Raw genomic sequence first — 14,135 nt, forward strand, 5'->3', positions numbered from 1 at the left:
TGTTTTATAGCAGAGCATGATGAGAGTGTGTGAGAGGCTTCCCATTGAAATGAAGAATGGAACCTAACAAAGCAAATGTATCTATTTTACCCTAGTCATTTATCATTACAGTAGTCAACTAATGTCACAAAACAATGATCAATATGAAGAATGGGATGGAAGAAGCAAATAATGTGGTTGGAGATTATAGCATTGTCTTCTTAGGAAACTGAAGACAAAACAACTGGAAATCTGTTAAAACTGTGAAGGAGTCAATTTGCTGCTTATAGAGTAAGCATATCCTGTATTCATGATAGCATATACTATTGACTTAAAGTAATATTTCTTGCAAATATATATAAATTTCTGAGGATGGTACTAATGCCATATGCAACATCTATTTGTAGATAAGTATGAGTGTTTTCTGATGAGATGACCTAAGTATCACCTCCATGGAGATATGTATATATATACCACTTTGGTGGATTGAAGTCTCCTCATCCAGTGCTCATTGGGGAGAAATCCTGTAATTTAAGTAATTTGGGAAAATCCAATCCAAATTAACTCATGTATAGTGCTCCAGAAAATTTGCATCATCAAAGAAATGTTATAAAATTTATAACTATTGGCCAGGTGTGGTGACACACATCTGTAATTCCAGCACTTTGGGAGGCTGAGGTGGGAGGATCACTTGAGGCCAGGAGTTCAAGACCAGCCTGGGGAACATAGTGAAACTCCATCTTATTTTATTTTATTTTATTTTATTTTTTGAGACAGAGTTTCGCTCTTGTTGCCCAGGCTGGAGTGCAATAGTGCTATCTTGGCTCACTGCAACCTCTGCCTCCTGGGTTCAAGCAATTCTCCTGCCTCGGCCTCCCGAGTAGCTGGGATTACAGGCACCCGCCAGCACACCTGGCTAATTTTGTATTTTTAGTAGAGACAGGATTTCACCATGTTAGCCAGGATGGTCTCGATTTCCTGACCTTGTGATCCACCCTCCTTGGCTTCCCAAAGTGCTGGGATTACAGGCATGAGCCACCATGCCCAGCCTTCTCTTCTTTTTTAGAATGTGTAAATTAGACACAATTTTTCTCATGTCGTGCACATAAAAGCAGTATTTTCCAGCAGTGGTTGCTCACTCTCTTCCTTGCTGGACAGACAGTCAGTGAATCCAGGGTACAGTGATTTTGGAGTATCCAGGTGTGGATAAACTATCTACTTGTGATTGGAGTGCTTCCCAAATTCTCATAGCCAGGGGTCCAGGCATGGTGGCTCAAGCCTGTAATCCCAACACGTTGGGAGGCTAAGGCAGGAGGATCACTTGAGTCCAGAAATTTGAGACTAGTCTCAGCAACATGGGGAGACCCTGTGTCTACAAACAATTTTAAAAATTAGTTGAGTGTAGTGGTGCACGCCTGTAGTCTCAGCTATTCAGGAAGCTGAGGTGGAAGGATTGCTTGAGCTTGGCAGGGTGAGATTGGAGTGAGCCATGATTGTGCCACTGCAGGCCAGCCTGGGCAACACAGCGAGACCCTGCCTCAGGAAAAAAAAAAAAAAAATCAGGCATGCTGACATGTGCTTGTAGTCCCAGTTACTAGATGGGAGGATAACTTGAACCCAGGAGTTTGAGGCTGTAGTGAGCCATGATCATGCCTCTGCACTCCAGCCTGGGTGACAGAGTGAGACTGTGTCTCAACGGCATAAGTTAAACAATAATAAGAAAGAGATTTTCTCTTGGCTCTGAAACCATTTCTGGACCTGCAAAGCAATTATGTGGAATGAGGTGGGGCCATCCATCATCAGGGCAGGTAGTACATTAGCCGGATATACTGGTGTAACGTTAGACATAGACCAATAGAACAGAACAGAGAGACCAGAAATAATCTTCATTTATGGTCTGTTGATTTTCTACAAATGCCCCAAGATAATGGGCAAAGTGTTTTCAACATGGTGCTGGGAGAATTGGATATTAACCTGCAGAAAGATGAACTGACACCTTTATCTCATATCATATATGAAAGTTCACATTAAAATGATGAAAAGCAAAAACACAAAGTTAGCATCAGATGTAGGAGAGTATCATTCTGACTGGGGTGGGGCAGGAGCTGTGTGTGTGTGTGTTTAAGAACACCAAAGGCGCCTATAATCCCAGCACTTTAGAAGGCCAAGGCAGGCGGATCACTTGAGGTCAGGAGTTTGAGACCAGCCTGGCCAACATGGCAAAACCCTGTCTCTATTAAAAATACAAAAATTAGCCAGGTGTGGTTGCGCTCGCCTGTAATCCCAGCTTTTTGAGAGGCTGAGACAGGAGAATCGCTTGAACCTGGGAGGCAGAGGTTGCAGTGAACCGAGATCACACCACTGTACTCCAGCCTGGGCAACAGAGCAAGACTCTGTCTCAAAAATAAAAAAATGATAATAATAAAAAAGACAATCTGTAAAGGTGAGACTTAGAGAAAGTCTCATTTGAGTTGTTTGCTGGAGGAAGGGTTTATAAAGTTCACAATTTATTTAGGGCAGAACCTTAAACTGACTCCAGGTGAGAGTTTCTTGCTTTTGAAAATAAAGCTCTTGAAGGTGAGATTGTTCCCACATGAGGTGGGAACAGGAGGGCATGTTGAACTCCCAGAGTTAAATCCTTAGGTTTCTCTGCCTCATTACCAGGGACTAATAGACTCTTGGGCTCCTTTTAACAAAGTCTGACTCCCAAGCTTAGGAATATGTTTGTCCCTTGGCATTTTCCTTGTAAATGGTAGTGCAGTAGACTGCTTAAATGAACCAATTCAGATGTTTCCTTTTCTTCCCTTTTTGTTCCTTTATAGAATATTGCTGTCATATAATTCCCCCTTTTCCCATATATTAAATAACTGTATTCCCTTGTTGGTGTGTTTTAATTTTTTGGCTGAAAATGAGTAGACAGGCCGGGCACGGTGGCTCACTCCTGTAATCCCAGCACTTTGCAAGGCCAAGGCAGGTGGATTATCTGAGGTCAGGAATTTGAGACCAGCCTGACCAACAAGGTGAAACTCTGTCTCTACTAAAATACAAAAATTAGCCAGGTGTGGTGATGGGTGCCTGTAATCTCAGCTACTCGGGAGGCTGAGGCAGGAGAACTGCTTGAACCCGGGAGGCAGAGTTTGCAGTGACCCGAGATGACGCCACGCCACTGTACTCCAGCCTGGGCGACAGAGTGAGACTTTGAAAAAAAAAAAAGAGAGAGAGAAAGAAGAAAATGAGTAGACTGAGGGATAAGGATAAGGTGTGAGGAACCCTTTGCCTTGCCACCAACAGCTTTTCTTTCCAAATTCCTGACCCCTGCAGGACATCAAGCCCTCCCCCATGTTCCATTGTGGTCTGGTCTAGGCACCCGTCCTGCTCTGAGGCACGAGGATCGTTCCTTTGGCCACTGAGAATGCAATTCCCTTTTGTCCAAGAGGAAGAAGAAAGAAAGGCCCATTAGTACAGGGAGACACCAGTGCCAGCTCTGGAAAGCCAGGAGCAAGTTCTTAAATTCCAATGTCCTCTGGCGAGGGCATGCCCTGCTGGTATCTTATTTAAACAGTAGGTTTGAGGATCTTTGACTCATTTAACTTATTGATGGGGAAAATGGATCAGGGAAGATGCCCAAACTGGCAAGGTCAATGGCCAAGAACCTGTCATTCATGCTCCTCTCAGGCGCTTGCTTTCTCGCTCCTCTTTGCACTGTGGCCCCCCCCAGGGGGAGGGGCCTAGGGCACTATCCAATCAGGAGTTCTAACGGAGGGGCCGCGCCAGCTGTCCAATCAAGCGTGCTGTAGGACAGCGGGCGGGGCGATACGCCGAAGCCTGTGGGTTAGCGTTTTTTTTTCCCGTTGCCTTCGTGCCCTCGAGTAGCTCTCGCCTTGAGTAGCCCTCGGCTTCTGGGAACGCGCCGAGGGTGTGTCAGCGCAGGGTGTGTCGCGATTTGCCCAGCTGTGGCCAGGATAGCCGTAAGGAGGACGCCAGGACACCCTGGAGTCCAGGAAAGGGTGAGTGTGCCGGGCAGGGGTCCCGACACGCGGGAGGAGGGGCTGGCTGGAACCGGCTGTGGCTTTACGCGGGCCTCCCCGCGGGCGACTCCGGGGTCTGGGACCCGAGTTCCCATGGCGCAGCTCGGCCCTCGGTCCCTGGGCCGGCCGGCAGTCAGGACCTCGGGCGTCCTGTCGCGTCCCTGCGTGGCGACTTTGCCCCCAGCCCCGGAGCCCTCTCTGGACAGCTCCGCGCCCGCAGCCCCGCGTCTCCCCCGGATTGTGCGGGCAACACTGGAGGGTCGTGGGGAGAATTCCCGCCTCGGGTGCGACTTTAGCAAAACGAGTACACCAGGTTCTAGAATGTTCCTTACATCGTTGATGAGGAAACAAACAGGTTTTGTTACGCCTTAAAGTCACAGTTTCTAAGACCCTCTCGAGGACTTTTAGGGAAAACTTACTGTGTTTTAATAATCTATTTTCCACAGAGCAAAGGGTTAGTCTTTTAGATTTAATTTTGTTGTTGTTTGTGGATGTTTTACGAGAAAGGAAAGCAGAGATAGCAGCCTGGAAGTCAGTTGTATGAAATGGTTGTGCCTCACCTCCCAGTAGCTTTCCTCGGCACAGACATCTTACGTCTTGAGGATCTTATTTCGAAATTTTTCTGGGTGATCTGTCCTTGAGAATAGTTGCAGATCAGCACTGAGCCTCCCCGGCTTTGTCACCTTGAAAACGTCGACTCAATTGTGTGTCAGTATTTAAGTAAATGTGTGTTCAATCACTAGAGCGTGAAGGATGGTACAAAATATTTACAAAAAGGCAAGAAAGTGAATTTCTGGGGGAAAAAAAAAGCCCAGTATTACATCCTGCTTTTTTTTTTTTTTTTTTTTTTTTGAGGCCGAGCCCCACTCTTGCTGAGGCTTGAATACAGTGGGGAGATTAAGGCTCACTGCAGCCTCGACCTCCCCAGCTCAAGCGATCTTCTCACTTCAGCCTCCTGAGTAGCTGCGACCACCACACCCAGCTAATTTTTTGTAGAGAGGGTGCCTCTCTGTGTTGCCCAGGCTGGTCTCAAACTCCTGAGCACAAGTGATCCTCCCAAAATGTTGGGATTACAGGCATGAGCCACTGTGCCTAGCCTAAATATTATTTTAACCCCTTTTTCTTCTAAGTTTCTAAGGCTCGTTTTTTTCTTTTGGTTGATTTCAAAAGGAATTCCAGGGCTTAGCCTTAAAATTCCTAGGTGCGTTAAAATATGATTGTTTAGAAAACCACTTCTGGCTGGGCACGGTGGCTCATGCATGTAACCCCAGCATTTTGGGAGGCTAAGGCGGGTGGATCTCCTGAGCTCAGGAGCTCCAGACCAGCCAGGGCAACATGGCAAAACCCCGTCTCTAACAAACAATACAAAAAATTAGTCAGGCATAGTGGCACGTGCCTGTGGTCCCAGCTACTTTGGAGGCTGAGGTGGGAGGATTGCTTGAGCCTGTGAGGTGGAGGTTGCAGTGAGCCGAGATAATGCCACTGCACTCCAACCTGGGTGACAGAGTGAGACCCCATCTTAAAAATATATATATTTCTAATAATTAACTATTGATTTTTGACTAATTAAGGATTATAGTTATGATTAATGATGAATAGTTTGACTAATGATTAAATAATCATTTCTAATTAACTTCATTTTCCAAAAGGAATAGATATTTGTGGGTTTTGTTTTGAAACTAGATGTTTTACAGTTTGCTTCCATGCTTTATACATAAATACTTGGTTTGAATGATTTTGCTGAATTCTTTAAACACTGAGTTTTTCTAATTTAAAATATCAAAAGTGTTCTAAAGCCACATGACTGGTGAGTGGAGGCCTGAGGCAGTGACTAGAAGGTAAGGCCACCTTTGACTCTGCCAAGGGAAGTAATTAAGACCCAGGTGGTTCTTCTTAGGGCCTCTCCCCTGCAGATGTCCTGTGTACTCTTATCAAGGAAAGCAGGTGTCCTACATACTCACACCTATCAAGGAAAGACTCCTTTGGTAGTGACAGGAACTGAGCATTGGAAAACTGGGGATCCACAGGTACGTGGTGGGGAGGGGAACAGCATGATACTTTCTGGGGTTGTAATTGTAGTTTCCTTGGGCTTGCTTTTAGACAGTGGATTTGAGGGGTAGTTGTTGCTGTTGTTTTGTTTGAGACAGGTTCTTAATCTGTCACCCAGGCTGGGGTGCAGTGGCACAGTCTTGGCTCACTGCAGCCTGGACTCCTGGGCTCAAGTGATCCTCCCACCTCAGCCTCCCAAGTAGCTAGGACTACAGGCACATGCTACCATGCTTGGTTTTTTTTGTGTTTGTTTGTTTGTTTTTTGTAGAGATAGGGTGTTGATACATTGCCCAAGCTAGTCTCAAACTTGTGAACTCAGGGAATCCCGTCTTGGCCTCCCGGGTGCTGGGATTACAGGCATGAGCCGCCACTCCCGGCCTTCAGTTTTGCATCCCCAGTGTTGCTGCATTCAGAGTGTAATATTTACGTGTTGAGAAAGTCTGTGAAGTTAGGACTTTTGTCTCCTGGATCTGAGATTGATGAATTAGAGAGTTCACTTGGGTCAGAACCTTAAACTGAATCTGGGACTGAACTACTCTAGGTGTTACCCCTTAATGGTGAGAGTCTGACCCCTAAGCTTGTTAAGGTGTTTGACTTTCTGCGTATGGGTTTTACAGTTCTGAATTGTGGGGAAGCAGGCTGCTAAGCTGATGAGAAGAACATCTGTGTTTCTTTCCTTTGGATTCCTTTATCTGTTTATTGTGGTGCTCCAACTGTAGTTTCCCTTAGCATTTAGTAATTTTATATGTGTGAGTGTAGGATATTCGTTTCTTCGGCTTTGAAAATGAAAGTTGATAAATATGATAAATATGATGATAAAGTTGATAAATTGTGTTCCTTTTGTGCAAAAGAATCTCAAGATGCAAGATGAGTGCATTAAAGTTCTCGGGTACATTTTTCATTTTTAAGTCAGTTTTGTATGTACATATCCCTAGAGGATGTGACATTTAAAAGGCTCTGCTCCTCCTAAGAAAAATGAATTATTTTAATTGATATGATGAAAATTCAAGTAAGTTCCTATTTTAATGATACAAGGGAAACTACTCAAAGCTTATGTAATCTTTGAGACTTTTTTACATTTAGAGAGTTAGATTTAAATCCATCATGCATTAAATAGGCTACTCATTCCTGAAAGCACTGCCCTCTGGGATACAGTAGAAATACAAAACAGGATGCAATTTGTCATTTAGTTAGAGATTTTTTTCTTAGTTTACACCTTCATACCTATTATTATTTAAAGGATGAAATCTTAGAATGGTTTCCTATGTTTAAAAAAAGTTAAAATTCAATAAATTTTAGAAACAAGTTAATTAAAAATAATGGCTAATAGTAAAGTATGGTTTATATAATTTTTTCAGTCATTTAAAATACAAAGGTTTAAAAAAAAACTAAAAGAAAGTGTGGGTTGGCCAGGTGCGGTGGCTCAAGCCTTTAATCCCAGCACTTTGGGAGGCCGAGACAGGCGGATCATGAGGTCAGGAGATCGAGACCATCCTGGCTAACACGGTGAAACCCCGTCTCTACTAAAAATACAAAAAATTAGCCGGGCGAGGTGGCGGGCGCCTGTAGTCCCAGCTACTCGGGAGGCTGAGGCAGGAGAATGGCGCGAACCCGGGAGGCGGAGCTTGCAGTGAGCTGAGATCCGGCCACTGCACTCCAGCCTGGGCGACAGACCAAGACTCCAGAAAAAAAAAAAAAAAAAAGAAAGTGTGGGTTGAGAAAACTTACTGCCAGAATATCCTGGTTTACCCTAGTGCTCTTGCTCCAGCCACCCCCAGATAACCAGTTTTGATAATTACTTGTGCATCTGTTAGTGTTTTTTATATAAAAATAAGCAATTGCAAATGCATATTTTTTTCTATTCACTATTGGTGAACGCATTGTCTTTTTTGTTGTTGTTGTTAGAGACAGAGGACAGGGTCTTGCTCTGTCACCCAGGCTGGAGTGCAGTAGTGCAATCATAGCTCCCTGTAACCTTGAACTTTTAGGCTCAAGAGATTTTCCCATCTCAGCTTCCTGAGTAGCTATGACTACAGTTGCATGCCAGCACACCCAGCTACTTTATTTTTTATATAGAGATGGGGTCTGGCTATGTTGCTCAGGCTGGTCTTGAATTCCTGGGCTCAAGCGATCCTCCACTTTGGCCTCCCAAAGCATTGGGATTGCAAGTGTGAGCCACTAGAGCCACCATGCCTGGCCCTGTTCACCATTGTTCTTGTAATTAGTGGTTGGACTCCACATTTTTAATGTTTCACAGTTGACCACTTCATCCTCTTCCCTTTATGTCCCACTTCTGGACAAGCTGAGAAGGCCTGGGCATCCTTCCAGTGTCACGGGCAGGACATTCAAACCACATAACCAGCTGCCCATGCAGAGGAACTTGTGCCCAGCCCCACTTCCAACCACAGTAAACACCTGGGCAAGTTCCCTGCCCTGCTCTTTTAAGCCATTTCCCACCTGCTTGAGAGGCCTGCCCTGTTCTCCCTAGAGACCTCAGTCATGGGAGTAATAAACCTTTTCATACCCTCTCAGTGTATATGAGACCCACTCTCATCAGTGCCATCATTGCAGCCTCGCCTCTCTAGGTGACTAGCAGTGGGTGCTGTGAACAAGATGTCTAGACATTGATCACCATCATGGGTCTATCTTCTCTTGTTCTGAATTGCTAACCTGCTCTATGGCCCATCTAGAGTTTGAGCTGCTGCTTACTGGGAGCACATGCTTTGTGCTGTGCTGCTTTGTGTTTCTTCCATTGTTGAGCCCTGCCAAGTCTGGTTCTAGATTCAGCTGACCTTAGTTGACAGTTTGATAATTTCTTGGAATTTGGGAGCTGGAGTATGGGAGTAGGGCCGTCCTTAAATTGGTCCTGGGTTTACATCCTGAGCAAGGACCTACCTGTGGTTTTTTTTTTTTTTTTTGGTGGGCGTGTGGGGCTGGTGGTGAGAAAGCCAGCTGACTCTTTATTGCTTTGGGGCTAGGGGGCTCAGGAGCTCTTGGTGGGGCGGGTCCGCTTCCTCTTCGCCATCACAGGCTTGTGGCTGCGCTGGCCCTGCGGATGGCTGCCATGCGCAGGTCGGCGATGCGCAGGTCGGGGCGGTGCTTGTTCCTGCAGATCATGTGTCTGATGCTGCTGAGCGTGGCGCGAGCATTCTTGTTGATGATGGTCCGCACGTAGGAGGTGGCAGGCTTCGGCTGGCCGGATCTCCGTTTCTTGCACCACCACACCTTTGCCCTCGGCTGCCGGCTCCACGCCCACAGTCTTGTGGTGAATCAGCGCGCTGTAGCGGAAGGAGTTGGGGCCTTCAAGTTACTGGGCTCGGTGCTGTAGGGCGGCTTGTTCCTCTTGATCAGGAAACTGGAGCAGTTCCGCACGACCATCATTGCAGATGCGCGGACATGGTGGCGGCTCCTCTCCTAGTGGCGGCCTGAGACGGAAAGAGCCCTACCTGTGTATTTATAGTGAAGTTGTGACTCATGCCTGGGTTGCCCCAAATGTAAAGAGTGCGAGTGGAGGGGGGACTATACACTACGTCAGAGGTTGGTCATTATGTGGCTTCCCCTGGAAGAGCAGTCCCTCAAAAAGAGGACAGGGAGGGAAGGTGGAGAACAGCAGCCATGAGATAATGGACTGAGTCCACACTCTTTAACAGCAGAAGGTTCCCCAAGACCCTAAAGTGCTATTGCTGCTGCTTCATATGCCTCTACCATGACAGAGATCTTGACCTTTCGGTTTAGTGGGGGATAACACCCATGGCATAGCTGTGGCATAGTAAAGAAGTTAGTTCAAACCTGACTTAAACCTGGGGTTCTTAAACCTTCTAGAGCAACCACTGCCGTAGGGGAAGCCCTTCACCCTGATGACACCGATGACACCCTGATGACACCAGCTCGCTGATGGGGGAAAAAAAGTATTGGTACCAGGTTAGAGAGGACATACCCTCCCCCAAAGTATATCCAGTAACCAAAAAACAAAACAGGGAAGGGAAAGAACAAAAGGAAAAAACACTGAGGAAACAGAAGTCCACAGTTTGACCCAACTGGAAATGTATTAAAGGGATTTGCATAACAAAAATCATAAAAGGGCACTCTTTGGGATTTTGGCCTCTATAATGTAGGTTCTAAATTTTAACATCTGTATGAGCTGATAAACCTTCATGGGATTAGTACTAGGGCTCATGTTTTAGTTGTACCTGGGTATCCCATCAAATGTAATGAAGGTGTCCCGATACTCATAGAGGAGTTACTGGATATAAAATAAATAGAGCAGAAATCCCTGTGCCTCTCCTTAGCCATCATAACTGTTGTGTTGGCTAAATCATTCTTGGATGTATTATAGAACAAATTGTCTTAAAATATCACATAGGGCCAGGTGTGGTGATTCACGCCTGTAATCCCAGCACTTTGGGAGGCCAAGGTGGGTCTCCTTTCCTGGAGCCCAGGAGTTCAAGACCAGCCTGGGCAGCATCGTGGAACCCTGTATTTGTAAAAATACAAAAATTAGCTGCATGTAGTGGCGCAAACTAGTCCTGGCTTTGGGAGGCTGAGGTGGGAGGGTAGCTTGGGCCTGGGAGGTTGAGGCTGCAGTGAGCTGTGACTGTGCCACTGCACTCCAGCCTGGGTGATAAGGTGAGACAACAGCCCTTAAAAATCCCACAGTGACCAAGGAAGCTCTGAACCAGTGAGTTATTTATTTGTTTATTTATTTAGACAGAGTGTTGCTCTGTCACCCAGGCTGGAGTGCAGTGGCGGGATCTCAGCTCACTGCAACCTCCGCCTCCCAAGTTTAAGCAATTTTCCTGCCTCAGCCTCCCGAGTAGATGGGATTACAGACACTTGCCACCACACCCAGCTAATTCTTGTGTTTTTTGTAGAGATGGGGTTTTGCCTTGTTGGCCAGGCTGGTCTCAAACTCCTGGCCTCAAGTGATTCACCTGCCTCAGCCTCCCAGGGTGCTAGAATTACAGGAATGAGCCACTGCACCCAGCCATAAATTTAAATTAAGTCTTTGGCAGTTACAAATTAGATTGACAAAATGGGACCCCATGGAACTTACTCCCCAATTAAATTAGTTAATATGACTCAATGTAAATTGAACTGGGCCTGGAAGGATTGACAGCGATTATACAAAACCATTAATACAAAATGGTTATATGGTTGTAGTGAAGGGGCAACTATCCCCAGTGCTGCCTTTTTTTTTTTTTTTGACAAGATCTCACTCTGTTGCCCAGGCTGGAATCCAGTGATGCAATCACAGCTCATTGCAGCCTCCAACACCTGGACTCAAGCGTCCTCCTGCATCAGCCTCCTGAGAAGCTGGGACCACAGATGCGCCCCCATGCTCAGCTAATTTTTTTTTTTTTTTGGAGAGATGAGATCTCACAATGTTGCCCAGGCTGGTGTTGAACTCCTGGGCTCAAGCAGTCCTCCTACCTCAGCCTCCCAAAGTGCTGGGATTATGGACATGAGCCACTGCATTTGGCCGAGTATTTCTCCAGTTAACAGTCTAATTTGGCCTGGCCTGTTTTTTTTTTTTTTTTTTTTTTTGAGATAGGGTCTTGCTCTGTTGCCCGGGCTGGAGTGCAGTGGTGTGGTCTTGGCTCACTGCAACCTCCACCAGCCGGGTTCAAGTGATTCTTCTGCCTTGGCCTCCCGAGTAGCTGGGATGACAGGCATGCACCACAACACCCAGCTAAATTTTTTTTTTTTTTTTTTTGAGACAGTTTTACTGCTGTTGCCGGGGCTGGAGTGCAGTGGCGTGATCTTGGCTCACTGCAACCTCCACCTTCCAGTTTCAAATGATTCTCCTGCCTCAGCCTCCCACGTAGCTGGGATTACAGGCACCCGCCACCATGCCTGGTTAAGTTTTGTATTTTTAGTAGAGTCGGAGTTTCACCATGTTGGCCAGGCCGCTCTTGACCTCCTGACCTTGTGATCCACCTGCCTTGGCCTCCCAGAGTGCTGGGATTACAGGCATGAGCCCCCACGCCCAGCCAATTTTTGTATTTTTTTAAGTAAAGACAGGGTTTCACCATGTGGGCCAGGCTGGTCTCGAACTCCTGACTCAGGGTGGATCCACCCTCCTCAGACTCCCAGAGTGTTGGGATTATAGGTGTGAGCCACCGCACCCAGCCTAATTTGGCTTGTTCTTAAATCTGGGTGCCTCAAAGTGGATTACTGCAATTTACTGCTGTGATCCCAACCTATTGAGCCCCTACACCCAATATCCAACATGAGGGAAATTACTGACTCCGTCCAACGAACAAGTGGTAGGTATTCTGGTGTCACAGATTTGTATAGGTTCTATTCAGTCTCTATTTCAAGAGACTCTTAGCTGCAGTTTACCTTCACCTTTGAAGGGATTTGGTCCACCTTTATCTGGTTTCTTTTCATGGAATCTCAGTAGCCTTGCTATTGCAGTCTTTGCCAGCAAGATCTAAATTTTATGTACCTTTCTCCAGGAGCACAAGTATGGCATTACATTAAAGTCATTGCTGGCCAGGCGCAGTGGCTCATGCCTGTAATTCCATACCTGGGGGAGGCTGAGGTGGGAAGATCACTTAAGGTCAGGAATTTGAGACCAGCCTGGCCAACATGGCAAAAACCTGTCTACTTTAAAAAATGCAAAAATTAGCCCGGTGTGGTGGTGAGTGCCTGTAATCCCAGCTACTTGGGAGGCTGAGGCACAAGAATCACTTGAACCTGGGAGGCAGAGGTTGTAGTGAGCCAAGATTGTGCCACTGCACTCCAGCCTGGGTGACAGAGCAAGACTCCATCTCAAGAAAAAAAAAAAAGTAATTGCTCTCTGGGAACAGTCATTTGACATTCATTCAGGACATACAAATATTGAAAGAAAAGAGCTTACAAAAAGTGGAAGGGCCATTGCCCCATCTAGAATGTAAGACGCACTGACACCTTGGCTAAATTCCAGAAAATTATGTAGTAAGCGGAGGACTGGCATCCTCCGTGACATAGTGAAGAAATAGCATTTTTTTTTGTTTTGTTTTGCTTTGTTTGAGACAGGGTCTGTCTGTCACCCAGGCTGGAGTGCAGTGGTGCAATCTCGGTTCACCGCAATCTCTGCCTCCCAGGCTCAAGTGATTCCCATGCCTCAGCCTTCCCAGTAGCTGGGATTACAGGCGTGCACCACCACGCCTTGCTAATTTTTTTGTAGTTTTAGCAGAGGCGAGGTTTCACTATGTTGGCCAGGCTAAGAAATAGCTATTGACTTTCTCACCATCACAATATCTTTTAGAGTCTTCTGTTCTTTGTTCTGGAGGCAACATAATCCTTGTGCACAAATTTTCATTAAATCCAATTAATGCTGTGACTTGCAGGTTAGCCCACCTTGAATGGGTATTTCTACTAGAGAGGCTTCTAGACTGTTCAAACTGCCATGCAATTAATGCCCTCAGACTCCTTTACTATGTAGGCTTTTTTTTTTTTTTTGAGATGGAATTTTGCTCTTGTTGCCCAGGCTGGCGTGCAATGGCACGATCTCGGCTCACTGCAACCTCTGCCTCCCAGGTTCAAGCGATTCTCCTGCCTCAGCCTCCTGAGTAGCTGGGATTACAGGTACGCACCACCACACCTGGCTAATTTTGTATTTTTAGTAGAGACAGGGTTTCTCCATGTTGAGGCTGGTCTCAAACTCCTGATCTCAGGTGATCTGCCCACCTTGGTCTCCCAAAGTGCTGGAATTACAGGCGTGAGCCACCGTGCCCGGCCAGACTATGTAGGCTTTAGCAACCCCTTCTTGTGGCCCCTGTAGGTAGCCAGATGGTGATAAGTTGTCCACAGGCTTCTGATGCAAGCCCACACTATGTGCCAGTACCATGTTGAACAGAAATGCTGCATGAGGGGACTCCCTTGCCTTGTTCTTCATCTTACTGGGAAAGCGTTTTGTTTTTCACTATTAAGTATGATGTTAGCTGTAAGTTTCTTGTAGATGTTCTTTCTTAAGAAAGTAGTAGTTTCTTGGCCGGGTGCGGTGGCTCAAGCCTGTAATCCCAGCACTTTGGGAGGCTGAGACGGGCGGATCACGAGGTCAGGAGTTCGAGACCATCCTGGCTAACACGGTGA

At 46.2% G+C, this 14,135-nt stretch overlaps 1 pseudogene; it reads right to left on the reverse strand.

The window, feature by feature from the left end:
* Positions 1–9,039: 9,039 nt before the first annotated feature.
* Positions 9,040–9,454, reverse strand: LOC105520815 (annotated as a pseudogene).
* Positions 9,455–14,135: the final 4,681 nt, after the last annotated feature.

The sequence above is a fragment of the Colobus angolensis genome, unplaced genomic scaffold, assembly GCF_000951035.1.
Source record: "Colobus angolensis palliatus isolate OR3802 unplaced genomic scaffold, Cang.pa_1.0 Scaffold39, whole genome shotgun sequence".
Taxonomy (NCBI): domain Eukaryota; kingdom Metazoa; phylum Chordata; class Mammalia; order Primates; family Cercopithecidae; genus Colobus; species Colobus angolensis.